The sequence below is a fragment of the Sus scrofa genome, chromosome 12 (genome assembly GCF_000003025.6).
Source record: "Sus scrofa isolate TJ Tabasco breed Duroc chromosome 12, Sscrofa11.1, whole genome shotgun sequence".
Lineage (NCBI taxonomy): Eukaryota > Metazoa > Chordata > Mammalia > Artiodactyla > Suidae > Sus > Sus scrofa.
In genome coordinates, this window is record NC_010454.4 from 8,400,818 (window position 1) to 8,426,412 (window position 25,595).

At 52.3% G+C, this 25,595-nt stretch overlaps 1 protein-coding gene across 12 annotated transcripts in view; it reads left to right on the top strand.

The window, feature by feature from the left end:
• Positions 1-25,595, top strand: part of LOC102165318 — a 381,153-nt gene that overhangs the window by 195,978 nt on the left and 159,580 nt on the right. For 11 of the 12 annotated variants that reach the window (XR_002337040.1, XR_002337038.1, XR_002337031.1 and 8 more), the window contains 2 exons: positions 254-2,205; positions 3,693-3,852. The gene's annotated coding sequence lies outside the window, so the exon portion shown is untranslated. Of the gene's footprint in view, positions 1-253; positions 2,206-3,692; positions 3,853-19,459; positions 20,215-25,595 lie in introns of those variants that run through there. The other variant, XR_306421.3, reaches the window with a different exon arrangement.

The window sequence follows — 25,595 nt, forward strand, 5'->3', positions numbered from 1 at the left end:
GTATTGGTAAAATTTGTGTAGAGGGTTCCTGGTGATGATTCAGTGTCCTGGGAGTTCCTTGAATGGTATAAATAGGCCTTTTTTTTTTTTTTCTGCCGTAACTAAAATACTGCTTTTAGAAGCCGTGTATGTTCTGTTCAGTAGCTGGAACGTGATGGACTAAAGACGGTAAGGCGCTGCTGTTGTCGAAAGACAGCTGTTGAAAGGACAGAAGCCAGAACCTCACTCTTAACGATGTTTTTTTGGTCCACAGGCCTGGAAGGAAGGACCGATACAGGGCTGTTCTTCCTCGCCCACGCTTCCCACCAGGAACTTCTGTGGAGCCAGAGTTTGCCGCCAGGACCCCCACAGGACCTGGGTGAAACAGGACCATCTCTTAAGAGGCAAGAGCTCTTGATTTGATTGAGGATTCTTATTTTGGAGAACAAAGCAACTTCCAGATTTGAGAAGACCTACAGTTGAAGAAGACACCATTGTCCCGGATCCCTTGTTCTTCCTTCGCGTGGGAAATGTTTCTTGGCGGGTTCCTGGTCTTAAGACTCCCCCACACCGGCCCCGGGGAAGCCAAGGACTTTCTGCCACACCCTTCCTCGCCCCCCACCTCCCACGTCCGCTGTGCCTTTGGACTCGGCAATTCTTCTTGTTTGCTCCATTATCTTCCAGCCGGATACAGAGTGAATAGTTAACTACCCGCAGGTCAATGGGGTCTTAATTTTTGTTCCTGCTCCCTCTACAGAGGCCAGTGTCTGTGTGTTGCTATGCAAGCGGCCTTGGAATTGCATCCCTTCTCATTGATTTGGGATCTGGCCCCCGCAGGTTCCAGAGCAATGCGGGTCCAGGCAGAAATTCTTCAGGCTCTCAGGATGTTGGAGGGGGCGCTGGCCGCGAGCTGGACCATGAAGGCTGGCGTTCCCCACATTCAGCTTTCTTGGGTTCGGATCATAAGCAGGTGTAGATCTGGAGAAGCAGAAAATGAACACATTTTCTACTGACACCGATGCACGGTCAACGGTGAAGACCTTCTCCCAGCTAGCATTTGGGTTCTGTGTCCAAACGCGGCGCTTCATGGCAGAGTATCCAGCCACCAGAGTTGGTGTGTCTTGAGGACCTGAATTCTTGAGTGTGTGCTGGTGACACAGCCCTCTGACAGTCGATGGGGCCTCACAAAACACAAGTCCTGCCTTTTCCTTTTCACTCTGTGGCCGTCATACATACGGCTAAAAACATTTCCTAGAGATCAGTCATGGTTCAGTCGTGTCCAAAACGCAGAGCCAAAGATGCATTTTCTCTTTTCACAGCAAATGAATGACTTGCCTTCGGAAAAAGAATGAAAGCCAGACATTCTGCATCTTTCCCGTGTTGTAGATGATGCATTTGGATGACCACTTTGTGACTTTGGTGTCTTAGAAGGGAAGCAGTGGGGTCCTTGGCATCTCAGATTCACCACAAAACAGACGAGGAGAACTTCTGGAGGATGGTTTGTGCTTTTGAAATGGGAGGCTTGTTTGTGGGCTTTTACCTTCCTTCCTTGACCTGCAGACACCTCATTGCATTAGATTCCTTTGGGTTTTAAGAAGCAGAGACTTGCTGATACTGCTCCGTACGTGCTGGTTTGTTTCGAGTTGCCATGGACGTAAAGAAGAAAGGAAGCAGCCCGCCGAGGCGCTCTCCACCTAGGCCTGCCCAAGAAGCCCAAGTCGTTCCAGATAGCCAGGGATAGCAGAACCGAACCACCCTGGCCATCTTGATCTTCTGTTTGCACCAGCATCCACTGTTCCCAGGATCCTACCATGGTGATGAGCTGAGGGTGACTCAGTTGGCCCAGGACTGAGGAGTTTCCTGGGATGCAGGACTTTTTAGTGCTAAACCTAGGACAGTCCTAAGCAAACTGGAACAACCAGTCACCCTACTGGGTGACTCGAGGACCCTGCCTCTCTTCTACTTTCCCTGCTGTGACTGGCTGATGCTCTTGATGGGTCTGGCCAGTCGCCATTCAAAACTCTTGCGTCAGGCAACTTCATTGGCCACTGGGCTACCTATAGATGGGTGCCCGTGGACCCAGCACCAACCCATCTTGACCAGATTTGTTGTTTCCAGGGTCATAGGGTTGCATAATCTAGAATAAAAGCCTGGCTGTAAACAACCAGCTGAGACCACTTCCTTCAGAAGACTGCTGTGGACAGGTGGCCCTGGCAGGCATTCAAGGTATCAGGGGTTCCTATCTGATACAACCCAACTTATAAAGATGGTATTAACCTTTTCTATTAAGAACCAAACAGTTCATTATGAAACAGAAACAAATATAGCCACTGGGAACAAGGGGAAAGAGACTGCAGAGTGTGTGTGTGTGTGTGTGTGTGTGTGTGTGTGTGTGTGTGTGTGTTTACCATACAAGTTCACACTGTATAGAATAAGGAGACAAGAAGAAAAGTCTCCATCTGAGCTCGACAGAAAACTAAGACCTAAAATCCTTGGGATGCTGATGTCTGGAGTTCAAAGGCATGAGCTACAGGACTTCCTGAAATTTCTTTGAACTCTAGGACCCCTTCACACTCTCAGGGGCATGTAAATTTGGCCTACGTGTGTACTTTCTGTTTAAGTCTCCTAGAGAACTTTTGAAGTCAACTCAGATAGCATTGAATAGGACCTCCCAGCTCCCCCGCACCGTTCCAGACACTTGACTTTATCTGGGATAAGGGAGCGGAACTTGGTGGTAGGAGCCCGGGGTAGAGGAGGAGAAGGTTGTGCCAGCCCCCATTTGGGGTGTTCCTGACAGGTAAGAACCACCTGAAGGCAAATTACAGGTTCTTTTCGGGATAGCTAAAGCCAGGCTTTCAGGATGGCATGCCATCCTGATGTTGTTGCTTCTTGTCGAAGGGGGATCAAGTCTTTATCTTTTTTGTTGAAAGGCAGGCCTGAGCATCTGGAGTCCTGGAACATGAGCCTTCAGCTAATCATGTTCATCTTACATGATGTGGCCACCGGGGAATCTTCGCCTGCTAAGATAGAGATGAGCAGGCAAACATCTAGAAACTACCCTCTCATTACACATGCGTGGAGACCAAGACCCAACATGGTGCGTCTGGGTCTTCACCCCGGTTCCGACTTTCCCTGCCTTCATGGCCATTGAAGGAAGGCTAGCCAGCTCCCGGGTGCCACTTTTCTTTTTCAAAAGGTGGACTCACTTCAGATGTTACCTTCGTCTGTATCCCACAGATATCCCTTGGTTCCAGCAGAAGTCCCACGATTGTGCCAAAAGCAACAATTTTCTCTTTTTCTCTCTTTTCTTCTCATCCATATAGAATCCCAGAATCCCAAGAGCCTGATGGAGTCTAAAAGCATCCCTCTTATCCCCGATCTACCTCTGACTAATGCAGGAATTCCCTTTCCAACATTGGATGAGGGATGGTCCAGCCCTGGGGGAGGCAGCCTTTCTGGCAGAGTAGCGGAAGAGAACTGTGAGAGAAGGTTGGATGATATTCAACCTGGTGGGGAAGCAGAATTTTAAAGAGCAACTCACAGGCTGCCAAGTGTCCATGAATGTTGATTTCTCCATCAGATATTGAGCCAAATGCATCTTATTTCTGGGCCCAGGTGCATGTCTTATGCTGATAAAAAAAAACAAAACAAAAGAGTGGGGAGACCAGGAGACTTGAGTGTCTCAGAAAACCCCTCTTCTTGGTTCCTTCCAGGTAAAATGAGTGAGTCAGGCCACACGCTTCCCAAAGCCTCTGCCAGCGCTGCCATCCACAGGGCTGCCATATTGGATGCAGTTCATGACAAAGGATTTGCTACTTTTTGTTCTCTCTGGCTCTCCTCCTGCCTTCCCTTCAGCTTGCTCCAAGATCATGTGTAAGTCACTCAAGCCTTTTCTCTGCATCTCAGTTTTCTCATCCATAAAATGGGGGAGGGAAGGGGCAGTGGTTGGACTCCTTGATCCTCCGGGTCCCTCCCATGCATCAAGCTCTAAGCCTTGCCTGACCCAGCCGATGTCTGACAAGTAGCTCTTTCTCCCTTTGCCTTCAGCTGCACAAGCCAAAGACAGGGCCGTCTCGGGAAGTCCATTACCAAAGAATACTTCAAAGCTGTTTGCACTTGTTGTCAGCTGCCCTGAACAAGAGTTTGTCGAGGGAAAAGGCAAATAGACACACAGACGGATGACAGGAGGGGGATGGGGGGACTGCTATTTGCCTGGGGTGACTGGAAGGGGAAAAAAAAACCTGCCTGCCATTTTGACCAATAAATAAAAACGGGGAGCTCTGCGTGGCTAAAACTGCAGGGGATTTATTAGTTTGCTTAGCGAAAGGCAAATATTAAGTCTTAAGCTGACCGGTCCCGGGACCCGCCTTTGGCTTTTGTATGCTGTCCGGCGCCGATCGCCGTGTACTCCAGGTTATCAGGTGCTGCCGAAGGTTGATTTTTTAAAATTGTTTTCCATCTCCTTCTCCTTTCCTTCCTCCTTTGCCTGCCGCCTCCCCCCCCACCCCCCCCCCCGACGCCCACCTTTGATGGTACCTCGGGCCTGCGTTTTGGAGAAGTGGGGAGCACAGAATAGGCAAGGCCCTTGCTTCGTGCACCTGCCTGTACTGGGGGCTCTGGCCGCCGTGGGGGCTACCCAAGACCGTGGTGCTGTGGCTCAGGGCAGTGGGTGTCCTCCATCCTTTGCCCAAGCTCTTCAAAAGTTAGGTCCCAGGCTGTCTGGCGAAGCTCTGGCCTCTCACTAAAGTCAGCATTGTCACGGCCACTGAAAAAAAAGATACAGATGCCCTGTGTCTATGCTGGTTCGCAGTGACAGATGATTTCAGCCGGATATGCTGAAAGACGAGCTGACAGGGCAGCGCTGGGAGTGCCGACCAGGCTTGTCATTCTCCATGGAGGGAGATTTCCAGACCTCCAGAGGCTGGACCACCCCCAAGTCTACCCAGTTTCCAAGCATGTGCTGCAGTGAAACGAAGCTTGATGGCCCATTCCTTACCCGTTGCCTTGAACATCTCCAGGCTGCTCTAAAGCACTGCCACCCTGGGGTCCTCGGATCTCCTGGTGCTGTCCCTGGGTGGGTACCGTACCCGCCCGGGCACATTGCGCCACATCAAACTCCAGATGCCCTTTCTCCAGGCCACCCCGGTAACCATCCGTGGAGAAGGCGTCTTAACCAGCCTGCCCGGATGTAACAGTTCCCCACCGCTACTCATGCAGTCAAGGGTTGGGAATGTTCTGGAATTGCTTAATTAGGAGAGTTCCTTTCACACACCAGTGGTGATTTTTTATTGAACTCAGCGTGATTTTTAATCCTCTGGCAGGTCTTCCTGGATGTGTCTGTGTTTTTAAAGATCAATGTTGAGCAGCCAGGCTCCTGAAATCCTGCTAACCCTTCAAGGCTCGTTGCAAATGCTCCCTTCTCTAGGAAGCCTTCCTGGGTTTCTTCGTCCGAGTTGTGACTTCTCCCTCTGCCATATACTCTCTCAAAGCACCTGGCATAGGATAGGTACCCCCAAAAGGTCAAGGTTGACTGCCTTGACCGTAGCATTTTTGTATGTCATTTACTGTGCTTATATGGAACTTGTTTTAAAACTCCTTCTCCCAACACTTCTCTCTCTCTGTCTTTCTCTCTCTCTTTCATTAAAACAGGAACTGAGTCACTCCTTACACATTGAATTTATCCCTGAAATGCCCAATACTGTTCAGGATCACATGGCACGTACTGTGACTGATATTTAATCCTCAGAAAATGGAGTTCCCCTGGTGGCTCCACAAAAATCAATCTGACTAACATCCATGAGGATGCAGGTTCGATCCCTGGACTCACTCAGTGGGTTAAGGATCCGGCATTGCCATGAGCTGTGGTGTAGGTCACAAATGCAGCTCACATCTGGCATAGCTGTGGCTGTGGTGTAGGCCGGCAGCTGCAGCTCCAATTTGACCCCTAGCCTGGGAACTTCCATATGCTGCAAGTGCAGCCCTAAAAAGACACACCAAAAAAGTTCTCAGAAAATGAAAATTTACAGGAATCAATGACTTCGATCAAGTCTTATATGTGAGAGTTTGGATTCAAAACCAAGGTCATTGGAGATTTGAAGTTCAGGGCTCTTAAATCATAGCGTGGTGGCTTTTACCTGGTAGACATAGAAGAAAAAGTTGGAGTTGATTTTCCTTACTAATGATCTGTTGCTCTGTGTACCATGAATCCCTGCCCACTATTAATCAAGAAGGTGTTTTCTCAGGAGCAGAGAAAACGTGCTTGTTCCTTAATGGGTGGGTCTCCCCACAGACACTCTTCTGGAAATAGCGTGTGTCTGGTTTTTGCCAGTTCTGTGAGAGCTAGGGTGATTTTTAAGGAGGGGAAGAAAAATTTAAACTCAAAAGTTTAGGTCAGAATCTCTCAAGAATTTCACAACGTCTAGCACGGGGAAATAGAGCAGAAAAACACAACACATAGGAGATAGCTTTTTCCCTGGAGATCTTCCTTACAGGCTGGTTCTGCAAGAATGGCACACATAAAACCATCAGTCCCATTTGCCACACAGACTCATGGTTAGGGCTACTGGAGACCCTTGGTAGGTAATGCTGCCAGCTCTTTGCCCTGACATGAATGTGTCCAGCAAGTCACAGAGACTTGGATAATGATAAGCAGATCCCCTACTTCGGTTCTGAGCGTCAGGGCTTCCACTTGGGGACAGAAGGCAAAGATGGAAGAGGTGCTATTCCAGAACCAGCAGACCCAGGGAGGGAACAGCTTGTTCCCATTTGCTATCTGGTTAACCAACCGTTCCATGGGGAAGAGCATAGAAAGGGGGAAGAAGAGCAGAAATGTAGGCAGAAGTTTCACCTTGTGGGGGGGGGAAGGACGCAGAGACCACCCCCTCTTCTTCGTATGAATGGGGACAATTAGAATTTGGGCAGATTGGGGGGTCCTCTATGAGCTCTGGTCACCAGGACCAATTTCAGACCTTTAAGCGACGTTAAGACACTCAGCCAAGAAAAATCAAGGAGCTCAGGGAAGAGTCGCAGCCCAGTGTTTTTCAGGAAATAATACAGCCCCATGTCTTATTGCAGCTTGAAGGCTCTTTGAAAAGCTTCTCATTTGAATCTCCTAGCAACTCTGTGAGACAGTCTTAAGATCTCTGTGTTCTAGGTGAGGAAAGTAAGCCGTATTAGTCACCATAGACTGCTGTAACAAAACAGCCCGAAATCTCCGTTGTTGTACATGGTGGGTCTTTCCCATTCATTCTCCAGGGGGATGTGAGGCAGCAGTGGGAGAAGAATGATCTTTTTCAGGCAGGTATTCATGGCCTCGGGTTCCTATCTTAAGATAGCTCCCAACTTGGAACCCTGACACCTCCAAGGAGGAACTCAGCCTCATCTTTAGACTGTTTTGTCAGGTGGTTGCAAGGTTGAAATGGATTCTTGCAGGTGCAGCACTTAGTGGCTGAGACACAGCCCTCAATAGATGGGGGCTTTTACCTCTGTGCTCTGACCTTGGAACTGTCTGGGCCTGTCTGCCATGCCTCTTGGCGCACATGATCTGGGTGGAAAGAGATCTCAAATGCAAACTCCATCACTCTATGTACGTTTCTCCGATGTGACACAGCATCCCTGAATCTCTCCAGCTTTGGGGAGCTCTTTTAGTTGTTCGGTTTGGTTGGTGGGCTCGAGTTGAGATGCCAGCCAAGAGCAGAGATGCTGCTGCCTAGATACTGGCCCTCAGAACAGCGATTCTCTTTCCCGGGGCGTCTCGGTCCCATGTCAGCCTCATCGGACTCTAATACCAGTCAAACTTTTTCTCGCAAAGGCCAAGTTCTTTCTAGAACCTGTCAGTTGCCTCTGCTGACTAAGGACGCCCCACAAAATACTCAATGAGACCTATGCATCGGGTTCTTAAACCCTTTCTGTTGCCTCCCTACCTGGGCATAGAAAAGAGCTGATCTCACAGGCCGGGCCACCTTCTCCCTGTTTCTGCGCCTAGATTTCAGATCGTACCCTCCTCCACTGCAGACCAACAAGCCTCTCTGGCAGACCCCCCGCTGGGCGGGGGCTTATGTCATGTGAGAGCTCAGTCGCCAGGGCTCTGGCACCAGCTCCATCTGCTCTGTCTTCAGTTCTCCCAGCACCACTGGAGAATGGAAAGGCTGGTCTGTTTATAGGACGTGGGGCCAGAACAGCATTAAAAACTAAGGAGCAAATAAAATGTTGTAAACAAATTTCCTTTCCAGTAAGAAGTGCTTCTCTCCCGGCCCTCCGACAGGAACCATTTTTCTCCTGTGTTTGGATAAACGTTCATCCTGGGCAATTACCATTCTCAGGGAGGGGCTGCCTGTTTCCGCTGCCTATTTATTTTGATTTTGGCCATTCCTGCCCTTCTGAGCATCACACATCTAATAGGAAAGAAACTGCTCCCTCTGGGCACACAAGGAGCAGCCCCCTCCACTCCCCCCCCCAACTCCCATTTTCCATCACCCCTCCCCGCTTCCCTGTCCAGACTCCCCATCAGGAAGCTGTCTGCCAGGAGAGCCAGCAGTGTCAGTTAAGGGAGAAGGAAGGAGAGAAGGGCAGGGGAGATGGAGGTGAAGCGGAGGAGAGAAATGTTTCAAATAAAAGCTGGAACAGATACAAAGGGTTGTGTGTGGGTGACCATCTCTCTGGAAAAGTGCTTCGTCCGAAAGCCCCCTTGTGAGTTTCGGTGGGAGCAGAAAGCCACTGAGCTCAGGTTTCCTGACCCCAGCAGGTAGCTTATTGTAAAACAGTTCATCCAGAGGGGAAAAAAAATACCTTGTTTCAGCATTTTAAATTTTTTTTTTTTTTTTTTTTTTTTTTTTGGTGCGCTGAACCAGATTGTAAGAAAGGAGCTAGAGAGGAAAGCTTTCTTCCTAGCTCAGAGATACCTGTCACTGGAGATAAAAAAAAAAAAAAAAAAAAAAAAATACGGAACAGGTTGGAACAGTGATTATTCTGGTTTCCAAATGCGTTGGGTCAGGAAGGCGCCTATTGGCGTATTTTATTTTATTTGAAATTGTTTTTATTATACTTGATTTACAATGTTCTGTCCATTTCTGCTGTACAGCAAAGTGCCCCAGTCATATATATGTATATATGATATTTATATGTATATGTAAGAATATAGTACATATACCCTTTTGCTCATCTTATCTTCTATCCTGTTCTGTCGCAAGTGACTGGATAGCGTCCCTGGTGCTGCACCGCAGGACCTCACCCATTTGCATATTTTAAACTCCTCCCCCTTCCCCTTTGGCCTTTATTGGGATGGAGGAGGGGGAGGCACACCCCGAGCTGGCAGTGGTCAGCGTGGGTAACCCTCAGCTTCTGTTTAAGTTCACTTCCCTTTCCGCATCCCTCGCCTTATGCCTGGTTGGATGAACGGATGCTCTTGGAGATGCTGGATGCACAGAGGCCGTGAAGAGCAGCGTGGCGCTGACTCCCAGACAAGTCATGGAATGGTTCTGACTCCGGATTCCTTAAGATTGGGAGAGGCTGGGGTGGAGGACTGGGTCTGTCACCCCCACCACAGCTTCCCAAGGGGCCCCCAGCTGGCAAATGGCCTTCCTGAAGGCCGTGGCTACACCCTTCTCCCAAAGACTTCCCAGAGCTGTCATAGGGTCCCTAGGGTTTACCTGGGTCAAGAGTTGGTGACATTGTGAGACCCTTCCCCTTTTGGAATGCGTGCACTTTCTCACAGCCCAGTCTTCCAAGGGCTGATGGGTATGGATCTTATTCTGGGGGGGGAGGTGAGAATCTCATTCAAAAGACCTGATTGGGGAGTCCCCTTTGTGGCTCAGGGGTAACAACCCAACTGGTATCCATGAGGACTGGGGTTCGATCCCTGGCCTCACTCAGTGGGTTAAGGATCTGGTATTGCTGTGAACTGTGGCGTGGGTCGCAGACAAGGCTTAGATCGGGCGTTGCTGTGGCTTTGGCATAGGCCGGCAGCTACAGCTTCAATTCAACCCCTAGCCTGGGAACTTCCATATGCCTCGAGCATGGCCCTAAAAATTGGGGGTGGGGGGAAGACCTGATCAACATGGGAGTGATGCTGGATGCGGGTGTAAATGAGTGAACTGCACAGAACTGGGTGCCTCGCTTGGATCCAAAAATATGCCTCTGGCCCTGTGCCTGATGGGATGAGCCTTGATAGACTTTTCCAGAACCGAGGAGGAGGAAGGTCAAAAGATTCACCCCAACCTTGTGCCCAGGTTCCCTTGAGAGCATACTAGAAATTAATATTCAACAGTCTGATGCTGTGAGAGAGGCTGTGTCCTTGTGGGTGGACCTGGTTTGGGGAATGCTGCGATTCAGGTGGGTCCATTCAAGCCGCCCGACCTCCCTCAGCAAATTAATGGTGACAGTGATGGAGGGGGGCCTCTGGCCCCCGCCTGGAATAAGGTCCCCTGGTTGCCCGAAAGGTACCCGCAGGGAGTGGAGGCCAGAGAAGGGAAGCCCGGCCAGGGGGAGGGTTCCAGCCCGGGCAAAGTGCTACAGAAGCAAAATCCATTTGTGGCGGCTTCGTGCCTGCCGTCAGGGTTGGGCGCTCCGGGGTCAGGAATGCTTTGAGTGAGAGGCGCTGGGGGGGGACCAGCCCTCCACGGGGGATGCTGGGCTCTCCAGGGAGGGAAGACCTCATCCGGGCTGCAGCCCATTCTCAGTTCCGCTCTATTTAGAACGCGAGCTTTTGTGTGTGTGTGTGTGTGTGGAAAGCAGATTGCTGAGGAGGAAAGCTCAGGCCCAGTGGGGAGAAGGCTGGTGCTGCTGTGGCTCCTAGAGTCGGGGTGGAGGGCAGGAGAGAGAAAGGCAGAGACTCAGAGCAGGAGGCCCCAGCCCAGTCACCTTCGCTTCACCTCTCTCCATCTGTCCCGTCCATCACCTCCCGCTCCAGCCCTGTAGCCCATCTTGGGGCAGAGAGCATCCGAAACTCTTTTGCCAAGTGAGATAGGCAAGCCACATTGTAAATACCAGAGTCCCTCTGACAGAAAGCCCCTGTGCACCAAATACCCGCTTCTGCAGTGTATGCTGCTGTGTAGACACAAGACACAGCTGGCTAGGCTGCCCCGGTGTGGAATGACCTAGGAGGTGATTCTCTTCTGGAAATACGGGCAGCCCGGACTAAAGGTGGTTCCCAGACATCACGGAGGGACAGCAGGGATGGCAGGTGTTGGACACTTGACTTCCAGGTCATGGCTAGTCCTCCCCTCCCCCACCAAAGGGACAGCTGTGTCAAATGCAGCCAATACTGTGGGCAGAGAGAGTGGTGGGTGGCCAGCCATGGGGTCTCTGCGTCTCGAAGAACCCTCACCCATCTCTTGCCCTCTACTCAGCCTTTGTCTAGGAAGAGAAACGTGATGTTTGAGGAGTGACTCCCACCGCCCTGCTTCAACTCCCTTTGTGTGGCCCAAACTCAGCCTCTGTCCACCGGGGCCGAATAGAAACTCCAAGGCAGGGTTTGGGGTGAAGGAGAGAAAGATAGCGTTCACGGCTTTGCCAGGCACACGGGGCCACAGCAGGCTAATGCCTTAAAGACTGTGCCCACCATGGGAGAGATTGGGAGGTGACTTTATAGTTTGGGAGTGAAAAATAGGGCCTCAGATGAGGATCAGGGCAGATGCAAGCTTTCATTGTTCTCCAAAGCTGGCGATTCCTCTTTCCGGAATGAAGACTAACTACGTCATTAAGGTCTTCCACGTGTTGTGGGTTTGAGTTCTGCCGAAGAACTCAAAAGACATGGTTCTCTCTGGATTCCTGGAGGAGGAACCAGGACCCTACGGAAGGAAGGCTGCACTGTTGTCTCTTGAATGTTCCTCCCTAGAATGTCCCCTCCCTGCCTTGATTAGCAGCTGTTTGAACCTGCTCTTTGGAACTCGGGAAGGTCGTGGAGGCTGAAGCGTACTCCCTCAAAACAAGAAATGGAGGCCCCAGCATGGCTCGTGTGCCCAGGAGCCCCACAGGGCCCTGCTTGGTTTCGATTGGGCCCAGTGAGATGGGCGGCTCAGCCAAGTGGACCCCAACTGGCCTCCCAGATGTCCCTTCTCTGCAGAATTCTTCCTCGATGTGGGCCATAGTCCCTCTCCTTTCCCGGCCAAGGCAACTTTGAGACCAATGGCGACTGTTCTTCCAGAACTTTCAAACAGCAGAGCTCTGTACCTGCGTTGCTCACAGATCTTAAGGCCTTCCTAACCCACAGGATGCTGGGCGTGTGGGTCTGGAGGCCGGTGGGTGGCGTCCTGCTGAGGGCCTGGTGCCACGAAGCCACTGATGACCAGCACTTGGTCACATGCGTGAGAGGCCACATTCCTTTCCAGCTGGCCAGCTCTCTGGCCCTTCAGAGCCCTGCCGGGAGCCCAGAGGTGACTTTTAAACTCAGCTGTGCCCCTGATCGGAAACCACTGGTTCCCAGCCAGGCTCAACGTTGTCCCTTTACCCCTACCCCGGGGGCTATGTGCAATGTCTGGAGCTATTTCTGGTTGTCACAGCCAGAGGGGAGGGTACCATTGGCATCTCACGAGTGGGTGGTGGCCAGGGATGCTGCTAAGCATCCGACAATGCACACACAGGACAGGCCCCCCGCCACAAAGAATTATCCAGCCCTACATGTCAGTAGTGTCAGGATGGAGAAACTGTGGGGTTTTTTTCAGCCTCTGCTGCCAGTTTGAACCAAGCTTGAACCCTAATCCCGCTCACCCTCTCCCCATGGCTTTATTTATCAAAGGGGGGCGGGAAATCTGTTATTTTTTCCAAGTGCATTTCCCCCTGTATCTTATCAAGAACCACCAAGTTCAGCACACCCTTGATTAGTCACTTCCATTAACACTGTTTATTTTGGGGTTTGTGTTTATTTTTGAAACGTGGTCACCCCCCCCACACACACACACACACTAGAGGTGCACGGCCAGCTTTTTAGCCCCATCTTGTCCCCGCTTTCCTTCATCCCCCAACCCCCTGGGCCGACTTCAGAGGACGCCTCTGCTCCCTCTCTTCCTCGTCTGGGGGAGGATGGAGGAGGCCGCCACTCCTGGAGATTCATATAAAAGCAGCGATTGGGCCATTGTCCTTTTTCCCTCTGATTTCTCAGATGTGTTTGAAAATCCTTTTCATCGGTGACTCTGTAGACCAGCCAACCGGTGACAGAGCCGGGGACTTTATTCCCGGCCGTCGGCATTCCGTGAAACCAAGGACACTCAGTGGCTTTTGCCACTGAGTCAGAGGCAGGGAGATTTTTGACTCGTGGGTCCCCCCTTGCTTCTCCCCCGCACCCCTCTTCACTGCAGGCTGGTCTCCGGGCTCTCTTGAAGTGTTTCTGAGTCACAGAGAGCTGATCCCCGGGGCATCCTACCCACCCACCCAGCCACCCTCCCAAACGGCAGAGGGATTTCAGGGCTTACGGCTGAGGAACTGGGAGCTTACCTGGCATCTCTGCACAGCTTTGGGAGGGTGGCCTCTCTGACTGAGCACCACCCACCCTCCCTGCAGCTCAGCCAGCAGCCACAACCTCCCCAGAAGGTGACTTACAGAACCCTTCAGCCCCTCCCCTGTTTGGGGGGTAGAAGGAGGGTGTCGCATTGCTCATCTTGCACAGAAAGAAGCACTGGCCCGATATCTGCAGAGACCCAGCCCAAGGATGCTTCCAGGCAGGCAAGCTGCACTGGAGGCCCAGGGTACCGCCCCTTCCCGCCGCCATACTCTTTCCTGGGACATTTATTTGAATACCACCAGGGAGCTGGTTACTTTGGGGTATTTATTTGCTTAAACATGGGTGGTTCCTACAGAGGAGGGGGTCGGGTTTCAAGGTTGGAGGAGGGTTGCAAACAGAGGGTGGGTGGTCTGGACAAGCCATGGAGGTCAGAGAACCCAGGCCTTTTAGGTTTGGAGGCGAAAATGCTGCATGACGGTGGCCTCCTGGCTGGCCCAGTCATGGTGATCTGTCAGACAGAGGGACCCGGGGTGTACGTGTTCCGGAATGGAGACGGCCTTTTTATAGATGGTTAAGAGAGCATTTGGAAATCACTGGGCAATTATTCAGGGGGAACCACGCTTCTGAATTTATCCCGAGGGCTTTGATGACAATCTGAGAGCCCTGGGGAGGAGCCCAGGTGCAGGCTGGGCTGGTTCTAACTGCAGCTCCACCCCAGGGGTTCTGAAATACTCCTAAAGAGCTCGGGGCACTACCGGCCGGGGAGAACCTCTTTCCTAAAAGAGCTTAAGTCTTTGACCAGAATGAACTGTCCTGCCTTGGGTCCTGGGGCCAGCCTCCTTTCCATGTTAAACTAGCAGAAAAACATCACTAGTATTTTGGAGTTCCCTTGGTGGCGCAGTGGTGACTGAATCCAACTAGGAGCCATGAGGTTGCGGGTTCGACCCCTGGCCTTGCTCAGTGGGTTAAGGATTTGGCGTTGCTGTGAGCTGTGGTCTAGTTTGCAGATGTGGCTTGGATCCCGTGTTGCTGTGGCTCTGGCATAGGCTGGCAGCTATAGCTCCGATTAGACCCCTAGCCTGGGAACCTCCATATGCCACAGGAGCGGCCTAGAAATGGCAAAAAGACAAAAAAAAAAAAAAAAAAAAAAAGAAAAGAAAAACGTCACTAGTTTTTTAAGTTCACATTAGCCCTGACTAAAAAGCTGAGGGTTTTTTTTTCTTCTTCTTTCATGTTTTGAAGTCCTATTGAAGTAGAGTTGATTCACAAGTTTGTGATGTTTCTGCTGCACAGCAAAGTGATTCAGTGATGCCTGTACACACATCTATTCTCTTGCAGATTCTTTTCCCACATAGATCATCACAGAATACTGGGTAGCGTTCCCTGTGCTAAACAGCAAGGTCCCCATTGGCCAGTTATTCCATGTACCCCAGGGTGCAAACCCCCAGACCATCCCTCCCCCCACCCCGCCTGCCACCTTTGGTAAAGGAAAGTTTTTCCAAGTAAGTTTTTCCAAGTCTGTGCGCCTTGTTTCTGTTTTGCAAAGAAGTTCATTTGTATCCTTTTTTTTTTTTAGATTCCACACATAAGCGATACCATATACTGTTTGTCTTTCACTGTCTAAGACAGGCTTAGTGTTCTGTATTCAGCAGGTAACCGTCCAAGGAAAAACCAAGGCGGAAGGAAAGCCAGAGGTATAGGTGAGGTCCCTGCTGTCTGGTCCCCGGACTTTCCAAACCCAGAAACAAGGGTGGTGATAGAGCGCGTTGTCCCCAAGCCTTTTCTGCAGGTTCTCTGCTGCAGAGTTAGAAAGCGCAGCAGAAGGCGCCCTCTTAATTGCCACAGGTGCGCAGGTGAAAAGATACAGGGTTTTGCCAGGAGATGCATTTCGGAGGGAAAGCACAGGGGGTGTTTGGGAGACATGCGGCAGCGTCCAGTCCAGTGAACACATCATTTAAATACAAGAGATCCAGTGGACCTAGGAGTGGCTGACTTGTCTAATGCTCTGTCCAGGGAAAGAGGAGATGGGATTAATGGGACGCGGTGGAATTGGGTCAGGCACCAAAAAGCATCTCGTCAAACTGAAAGTTATAGCACTGAGAGAGGCTCAAGCATCCCTTTTTTAAAAATTGGAGGAAGAGGACCGCTTTTTGTCAAATCTGAAGGATTCTTTCTTCTGGACAGAGAAAAAGACTCTCCCTAGATGTATAGCCTCGTCAAGGAGACCTTGTTAAAAATTAGTGATGTGATGTGCGTGCTTAAGGATTTAGGGCCGAGGGATGCTGATGTCTGCTTTTTACTTTGACATGCATTTAAAAAATAAGATGGGTTAGTGGATAGATGGATAAACGCATAGAGAGGTGATGAAACAGCAGTGGAGTCTTGATTATCATAGAATCTAGGTGGGTATGATATTACTATATGTTTGAACCTTTTCAAATAAAATATTGGGGAAAAGTACCCATCCCTGGGCCACCCACGGTGATTTAGAGTCAGTGAGTTGGTGATGAGGGCTGGGAATGTTTTGAGCTTTGCAAAAGAGATGCTGATGCTGAACCAGGTTTGTCAGGGCCCCCGTGGAGTCGATTCTTCAAACTTGGGTGCACACAGGAATCCCCTGGAGCTTCTGTCAAAGTGCAGAGTCGGATCCAGCAGGTCTGGGATGGGGTCCCAGCGTCTGCCTTGCTCACAACTCCCAGGGGATGCTAGTGGGGCCAGGACATGGACCACACCTTGGGCAGGAAGAAAGGAGGACTCTTCCACATTCTTTGCATCGTGAAGTCCAGTGGGTCTCAGCTTGGGCTTCGCACTGGAATCATCTGGGAAGTTTTCACGTGAACCGATGCCCTCAGGGGTGGTCTCACATCCCCCACCCCTGCCGCCGGAGGTTCTGGCATAGGTGTTCCGGCTGCAGCATGGCGGGCAATGAGATTTTACTTCTCAGATAATTCTAGCTTGCCAGCTCTGATTTCACTTCACCAAGTGAATCCACGGAATACTAAATTTCAGGAAGTACATTTTTACACGGAAAGATGCCTTGGACCTTCATCACCCGAGCCAGCAGAGGCTCTTCCAACCAAGGGAAGACTCAAAGCCACACCCCCATCCCAATGATTGACAGCAAATGTTGATTGACTGTCAGGAGTTATTTGTTCATTTCATTATCACAGAACCTGGTGAGGCAGGCTTTTAGTATCCTGTTGTAAAGATAGGGAGGCTGGACCTGATTGAGTTAAGTGACTGGCCCAAGGTAACACAGCTAATAAAGCTGTCTTGGGCAGAGACCTGAATTGGATCTGCCTGACTTCAGAAGCCCTGCTCTTCATTTAACGATCATATCACTGTGTTGTCTTCGTGATCTGTGCCAAGAAGTTGGAAAACTCTAGCCTGCGGGTGGGCCAAATCTGGCCAGCTGCCTGTTTTTATAAATAAAGTTTTTTACTGGAACCCAGCCCCGCCGCTTCATCTATGTCCTGTCCACATCTGCTTTCGTGCTGTAAGAGCAGAGTTAAGCACTGGCAGCGGAGACCCTAGGGCCTACGAAGCCAAAAATATTCACTCTCTGGCCCTTTATAGGACAAAGTTGGGTGACCTTTGATGGATTGGCAAGGCAGCTAGCACAGAGCCAGGGTGCAATCCTTGGCAGTGCTCCAAGCCAAAGGAATAGCCCAAGGAGGATGAACTTGAACTCATGGTCCCTGTGGCTCCGGTTTCTGCTGACTTTTAGCTTCTATCTTGTGGCGTGCCTTTTATTCCAAGGGTTACAACTTGCTTCCTCTGAACAGATTCTTATTTCGATGCCAAAATTTCTGATCTGTTTTCTTAAGAGCAGGAGGTCTTGTTCCCAAAGCCAGGGCCATCACACAGCTCTCTGCAGAGTGGGGTGAAGCTGGCCAGCTGCCTGCCACCTTCCCCTCTAACACCGTGGGAGGCTCGAGGAGCCCTGTTGCTCCAGGGAGGTGCCCGCAGCCAGAGGCTTCCGTCCCATCCCACCAGCCATCCGCAGAGAAAGCCCATCAAGAGGTCAGGAGGGAAGAGAGAGGGAGGAAATGCCAATCAAGCCATCAAAGCCCCACCCTCCTGCAGCTTCCAGCCGGTGAGCTGGGGCTGTGTATCCTTGACCCGCCCCCGGGGGCCCAGGGCAAGGCCAGCCGGGGAAGTGCATTTGGTAGTGATTCTAGATTTCCTGTTTGGTTCCTGGGGGGTGGGGGGGTGGAAGGGGGCGTCAGGGGTGGGGGAGCAGCTTTGGAATATGCTCGGTCATCCTCTGCGTGTACTCCTGCACATGGCATTTTCTCCCAGGTTTTCGTCTTTGTTTTTGTTTTGTTTTTCCTCTTTCCTGCTTGTCTTCCTTTGGGGCTTGTTTGCATTTTTTCATCGTTCACTGGTGTGAGGCAGAATCTCCTTGGGGGAAATTTGTGGAAAAGGAGAGATGGGGGGTGGGGAAAGGCCAGGATACGCTGCCTGGATTCCTGGGGCCGCGGCCTGGGTGCCACATGGACACGCTCCTCCTTGGAGAGACCTAGTGGGAAAGCTGTAAAGAATCTGCTCAGGTAGACAAACGTTTATTTAGTGCTTACTGTGTGCCCAGGATCCAGAGGCTCATCTTGTCTGTAAACAGGTTAAAGATGAGAGAGAGGGAGAGAGAGGGAGAGACTTCAAAGCAGCTCGATAATGCGATGGCAGAAGGCAGGGGTGTATGGGAAGAGGGGTTAGGAATCTTTTAGCTCAACTTGCTCTTTCAAACAAGGCTGAGCCTTAGGCTCCGAAGGAGGTGGTGGGGGAGGGAGCATCTCTCACTAAATAACAGTGGCAGCTAATAATACCAGGCCTCGCTGCCAAGGCCCTGGCACCCTGGCCCCGTGTTTCTTGGCAGATGGGTCACCTGCTCCTTCCTGGGAGTCCAGCTTTAGGCCAGGGCCTGGGAAGGGGCAGGCGGCTGGGGTCCTGGGGCTGCTTTAGTCCCAGAGAGGCTGGGGTTCCCCCGAGGAGACGCCAGCACTTCCCGGGGAGGCCGGAGGTGATCTGCCTTCTTTTCATTAAGTCAGGACTTTGATCCCTCCAATGGGGAGAAAAAAGAGTTCTCCATTTTCAGCACCTTCTAATATCCCTCTCCCCGCCCCACTCCCACTGTGCTGGCCCCACCATCCCCTCACCTTGAAGGAGACAGGATGTGTTTCCAGCTGGGGACTGTCTCTTCCCATCTGGAAGCGAGTGAATGAAGCTCAAGACAGGGGCTGTGGCCGCAGGGCTCAGGCTGCACCTGAGAGCATTGGGCGGGGGGCGGGTATCCTCAGTGCCTGCTGACCCGCGTTGCTGCTAGAGCTCCAGGCTGCGGGTGGATGATGCTGAGCTGGGGGTAGCCCGGTAGCCAGGCCTGCAGCTTGGCCTGCCCTGCAGGATGCCACGACTCCGGAAAGTCTCCTTCCAGAGGCCGAGCCAGCATTAGCCAGCCAGGCCTCTGGGTTTCCAAGATGGGGGTGGGAGAGGAGGGGATCGGGACCCCTTTGTCATCTCCCCCCACCCCCCGACTTCCCCTCCTGTCCCCTCTTCCACATTGTTCCAAGAGCTAAGCTATGAAAAAGAGAAGAATCTTGGGCAGGATGATGTGAGATGGCTGTTTTCGATTTGTGTGGGAATTCTCCACCTGAAGTTTTTTCAGACCCGTTAAAACCTGGGCCGTCTATGAACTCTCTGAACTGAGGGGAGGGCAGAAAAATAAACAGAGTCCTGGTGTGATGACAAGCTAATGCGAACTCGGAACTCCCATCCGCTGGAGTGCACCCCGGAGCCATTTGAACCCCCGCCCCCCCGCCCCCGCCGTTCCTGACAGCCCTTCCCCAGACAGTGGCTGGCAGTGGCTGCTGGAAGTGCACTGGGAGCCCAGGTACAGGTGTGCTCGGCTTCCCACTAGAAAGAGGGTGCAAAAGAATCTTCTAGAAGTGCTGGGGGGTGGGCCCAGAAATGAAAGGATCTCAGAAATAAATGGACTCCTTGTGGCCTTGTAATCTATGTGCTTCGTTTCTCGGAATTTTCCGTCTACAGAGCCCCCTTTCCTGTCTCAACTTTCTAGAGAGAGGAACACGACCATTGATCCTTTCACCAGGTGAACGTTCTCTGTGAAACAGGAATGATTCCCTCCCAGTTTATCTCTTTGGAAAAGTCATCTGCATCTGTGTACACGGACCTGCACGCACTGACGTGTAGTAACCTGCGCATATATACACATTCCCCGTTCGTGTAATATACACAACCTGTAAAGAATTTTACAACGGCACAAAGCCCACTGCAGATGATAATACCCGGGCCCCCAAGATGCATGCCCATGCCTGGGAGGGCGACCAGAGTGCCTGCTTTGTGGGGGACTGTCCTGATTTGAAAACCAAAAGTTCTGTTAGGGAAGCATTGCCTGAAACCACCCACCTTGGCCAGGCCTGATAATAGCCAGTTGCTTGAGTGACGCACAACAGGAAGCCCTAACAAGGAATATGATGCTGCCCTGAAGACTAACTAGAAGGATTTGGGAGGGGCCAGTAGGAGGGAGGAGATGACGAACCTCCCAGGATCCTTGAGGCTGGAATCCATCCTGGCTGAGAGATGCACGTGCCACCAGGAAGGACTCAGAGCCAGACCAAGTACAGGCCAAGCAAGATGATTGGCCAGAGACAACCTGGAAACTAACCCCTTCCCATAAAACCAGAGAGTGCAAGCCACGTGGCAAGCAGTTCTCCTGGGCTCCCTCAGCCTGCTGTTCCTTGCCCGGGCGTCCCTTCCCAATAAAATCTCTTGCTTTGTCAGCACGTGTGTCTCCTCTGACAGTTCATTTCTGAGTGTTAGACAAGAGCCCACGCTCGGGCGCCTGCTCGCGTCCCCCTTCCTGCAACAGATCTGCATCCCCCAAATCCCCTGAGACTGGGGCAAATTGGAGAGGCTGGTCGCGGCAGAGCCAGACAGTGGCAGTCCGTGATCTCGGATCCTCTTGATGACATCGTAAATGAGGCGGCGTCCTTACAGAGAAGGAATGTGGGATGCAGACGATGATGGAGTTGCCCAAGTTCAGGCCCAAGGCTGCGGCAGCGAGGCTGGCACTTGGGTCTCCCTCCAGCGCCGCCGTGCGTTTTATGCAGGGGTGTCTTGGAAGGTGCAAATGCAAACGGGGAAGCTCTGTGGAAGATCCAGAGGGGTTCCTGGGGTTGGGAATAATCCGCTTTCAAAAGGGAGGGCGTTCTGAGGCAGCGCCCCCTGCCTGCAGCTTCTGTGGCTCAAAGATCTCCAGTCTGGGTGTCCGAGGAAGCCCGAGGACTTGCCTGGGGCCAGATTAACCTTCAGGATGGAGGCCGACCTCCCTTTGCCTGCAGCGCCTCCATCAGAGGTAGCGTTTTAGCCCTCTCCCTATGGCCTGAGTCCTCTAAGGTGGCATCAGAGGCGACGAGGCCAGAGAAGAGGCGGGGATTCTCTGAGAACTCCCCTTACAGGAGCAGACTGGACACCTCCCCCCATCACCCCGACCTCATCCCAAACACATCCTTTCCTGCGCCCCTCGGAGATGTCCCCACACAGCTTCCCCTTCCTATCGGCCAACCTGCTCTGGGCTGCGGGGAGGGCCCCCTCTCAGCAGAGAGCCTGAGGACTAATTACTGTTTTCTCCTCTGCAGGCCCGGGAGCTCTGCCCACCGAGGATGCCTCTTGTGTGAGGACCCTAATCCTCAGTGGGTACCTGGAGGGTCCTGGGCCAAGATCTCCACCTTCCTCATGATCCTGGGCCCCCTTCCAAGACATTCCCACCCCTGGCTCCTCTGACGCCTCCCTCCCCACACCTGCGCTTCCTGTTTCAGGTTCCAGAAAGGGGCCCGGGGTTTCCGCGGGTGTCCTAATCGCCAGAGTTGAGCTGATAGGAAACCAGGCCAGGCCATTCCACCCACGGGGTCGTGACCAGGGCCCTCTTGGGAGTTTCCTGGTTTAAAAAGAAACCAGATTGAGGCCTGGGGGGTGGACTTCCTGGAGGATGGCGGTCCATGGGACAGGCGGCCGTTCCAGAGAAGAGGAAAGCCAGCAGGAACTGGCCTCGGGGGAATTTCCTGGGCTGCGGTGTCCCAGTCTGAGGGGAGAAGCCTAGCTCTTGACCTTGCAGCGGGGTAGGGTTCCCGAGCACCCCCTGTTCCAGCCCCATCTGCCCCCATCCCGTTCCCATTGAAATAATCACAGGGTAGGCCCGGCCTGGCTCCGTCGCCATGACGACCGTTCTAATTTCTTTTCATCTCAGTGTTCCTTCCTAAAGGGACCTCCCCCAGCCCCCCGCTCCCCCCTGCAACGTGTTTTAATTGTAATAACTCCTGGGTTCTCGGGAGGTAATGACCGTGTGTGGGGAGCCAGCGCTGGCCTGGCTCCAGCCCCAGCGTTGCCCGCCCAGCGGCGCCAGGCAGCCCTCTGCCTCCCAGCAGGGGCTCTGGAGGAGCCCGGGGCGGGCTTGGGCAGGGTCTGCCAAGAGGGTCTGCGGCCCTGTCGCTAATGAACACAAGCCGGGGAGCCTCAGCCCTGCGGGGTTGTGTCCTGAGGACATTTTATTGGCACGCCTCCCCTTTACCCACCCCCAACCCCCCACGTCTCTCCTCACACCTTGAAGGGATCCATGGACCATTACTCAGCCCCAGGCCCCAGCCGGCCATGCTGCTTTGGGATGTGACCCTGCATGCGTGTTCAAATCACCTGGGGTCTTATTATAACACAGTTTCCAAGTCTTGGGGAGCCCCACCACCTTGCATTTCCAGCACCTCCCAGGAAACGCCCACACTGCCTGGCCAAAGACCACAGTCTTGATAGCCAGCGTCCAGAGCACGCCTGTCCAACAGAACTTTCTTCGGAGATGGATATGGCACTATTTCCACGCTACGACCTATTATCCACAGGAGGCTATGGAGTAGTTGAGATGCGGCTAGTGTCACCAAGGAAGGGGGATTTAAATTTTAGTAAGCGTTCTTGTTTGGGGTCAGGCTCTTGGCATGTGGAAGTCCCATGGCCAGGGATCGAACCTGCACCATGGCAGTGACCCGAGCCACAGCTGTGACAACGCCGGATCCTTAACCCACTGAGCCACCAGGGAACTCCTGCCTGTTCATTCACTTAAATTTAAATAACCACAGGTAGACTGGTGGCTACATACTGGGGAGCTTAGGAGGTTCCACTGCTCAGCGCAGGTCCAGACTTGGCTGCAAAAGGGAGGCGCCCGGGGTGGGGGGCAGCCTCCTGGCATCGTGCAGCCTGAATCTGCTCCCGTCAACCCTACCTACGCTGCGGCGACCCACCCTTTGCCAGTTCCTGTCCTGCTTTATGATGGACTGCCGAGAAGCAAGCAGAAGATCTAATGGCCTGGCTTGGAAATAAGAACCTGAGTTGTGCCTGAAGCCAGAGACCTCTGCACACACCCAGTTTTTCTGGGAAGTCAGTTACATTGGAAGCAAGGCTGAGGTGCCTGGGGCCATGGTGGACTCCAGACGCTGTTCTAGGACGGCTCTCATACTCCTCATAACAGTAGGAGACAGTTGAGGAGGTGATGCAATAACGTTGCAGAATCTCTCCGTCTCCTTTCCTTCTAGCAAAGCCCTCCCGGGCCGAGCTTTCCCATCCGTGCGCTGAAATATTAGATGTTCAGCTGGAAGTCCAACAGCAAAATATTTCTGAAATTGTGTGTGTGTGTGTTTCTTTCTTTCTTTCTTTTTTTTTTCTTCTTCTAATTTAATGTGCCAGACAAGCCTCCCTGTAATTAAAACCAGAAACAAGGACCAGACTTAGACAGAGATTTGAAGGCTGTAAAATTCTAGGACAGGTTTATGTAAAGCAATTAAAAAGGGAGTTAAAAATTGTTAAAAAATTAAACACTAATTACTTTTTTTTCTCCTCTCATTTCTGCTGAGCTGTTTTGGCCATGGAGCTCGAAGAAAGATATAAAAAGGAGAAAGTTTTGCCTCCTTGCTGTAAATCATGTTCAGCAAATGCTTCTCTGCATTTTGCAGCTGAACCCATCTGCTGTCAATTAGCCTAAATCATGCCTTTTCAATTAAACTGGCTTAGGGAAGTCTGGTAGCAAAATGGGTGTGTGTATGTGTGTGTGTGTGTGTGTGTGTGTGTGTGTATGTGTGTGTGTGTGTGTAGAGGGCCAGCGTGGTGGTTGTGGAGGACGGAGAAAGGTGAAGTCTGATTTCAGGCTGTGAGGTGGAAATATCTTTTCAAAGGTGTGATCCTATTTTAGTGTTTTCCATATAAAGCGGGGCATTATTTGCAGTGCTGTGGGGGGCAGGGAAGGGTGGAAAAGGGGTTGAGGGGGCGAGCCGTGAGAATTAAATGAATTCTCGCAACCCCCAGAGCCAGGGCCAAGCAGACTGGAGGTGAGTGGGGTGCCTGGACAGTTCAGGGTGGGAGAACTTGGGGACCACCGTGTCTTGGGCATCTAAGGAGGAAAAAATGGCTGCAACCTGAGGCCCTGGGGGGACCGAGGCAGAGGCTCCCTTGGCAGGGCAGGGGGTTGAGCACTAGAATGGGTGACCCACAGCAACACATTCTGGCAGAGGCCCACGAGGAAGGAGGAAGCGGAAGATGCTTTTGTCTTTCAAAATAAAATGGACTTTCACCACCTGGAGAGGGTGTGGTCCTGGAGCCTGGTGGAAAGGAGGGTCCCAGCTCTAGGAACTTTAGCGGGTATCTCTGTCTGACTCTTCCCTTTCGAGCCGTCCCGGGCTCCGTGGGGTGGGGAGGGAGGTTGAGTCGGAATGTGGTTCCCGCAGAGGCCAGGGCCCCTGAATTAAGGAGCCGCTGGACTGGACAGGAGTGTTTGTGCCTCTTTGCACGTGGGGACCCCTCTGTGGCTGAAGCGTCCACTGCTGGCTTCCTGACTGGGGATGCTTCCCAAACGTCCCAGCTTCCGGCTCCCCTCCCCCAACGTTTCTAGTGGGTGGGGCTGCACCTCAGACACTAGGTGACCGTCGTCGTCGGGGAGATGCTTGCCCTTGGTTTCATGTGGCCTCATCTCCTTTGAAGAAGAAAAACATGTTTGCCTTGACTCAGCTTGGACTGCGGAATTTGCATGCTCTCCTTCGCCCTGTCGCAGTGGGAGGGGCACGAGTGAGTGTGTGGTCTGCTGATGAGTGTTTATCTTCAATCACCCAGCACTGCCCCCCCCACCACCACCCCAGACTCCACTCCGCTCCTTCTGCTCCACTGCCCTGGGGAGTCAGCAACCTGCTGGAGAGCCTCCTCCTTGGTTGGGGCTTAGATGACGGGATCTGGTGAAAGAAAGTCTGGTGAGGGGGGCTAGGTCTTGGAGATGTGGATTGGCACCAAGAGTAACCACAACAGCAATAGTCATAGCTATCATTTATTGAACGCTTACAACGCTCAAGCCCTGGCCTAAACCTTTGACCCAGCATCCCTCGTTTCATCCTGGCAGCGAAGCTCCGAGGGTGGGCCATCCGTAGTTCCATTTTGCAGGAGAAGAAGTTAAGCCACAGAGAAGTTAAGACATTTGCCTGAAGTCACACAGTTTGTCTGTGCAGAGCTGGGGTTGGAATTCTGGCTGCGTGCCCTCGACCCTCTACGCCACTGCCTCTTAGAGGGATGTGGCCTCTGAGAATTCCCAGGCTGTCTGCTTCTGGGTTGCAGGGCTGGGGCTTGGAGGAGGGTCCTCTAAGAGGCCACCATCAGATCAGTTTATGGGTGGGCTTGGGTATGACAGAGGGAGTTGGACTTTGGAGTAAGCCACACCTGCATTTCCATCCCAGCCGTGCCACCTGCCGCTTAGGTAACTACCACCGGGTCCCTTATTGTCTCGGCCCATCCACGAACGGAGTAAAATCCGGCCTCCCTGGAAGGGTGATGGTTCACATGCTCTGAGTGTGGCCGGTGTGGAGAAGCCACTCCATAAACTTTGGGCTCTTTGCCTTCCTTCCTGGTGGCCTGAATCCATGAAGCTTGACCTGGTTTCTTTCTGGCTCTTGGCCTGTGATTTCCCACAGGATACAGTTGCAGGGCTCTTTCCAAGTGATTCACTCTGAATAGCGTCCGGGTGGGACACTGTTGGCTGGGCTGGGGTGCCTGTCCAGGGGCTCCGGCCCCACGGAGCCTTCCTCCCTCTGGGAGAGGCCACCTCCAGACCCCGAGGGGCCCTGCCCTTTGTGGCACCTGGAAGGAA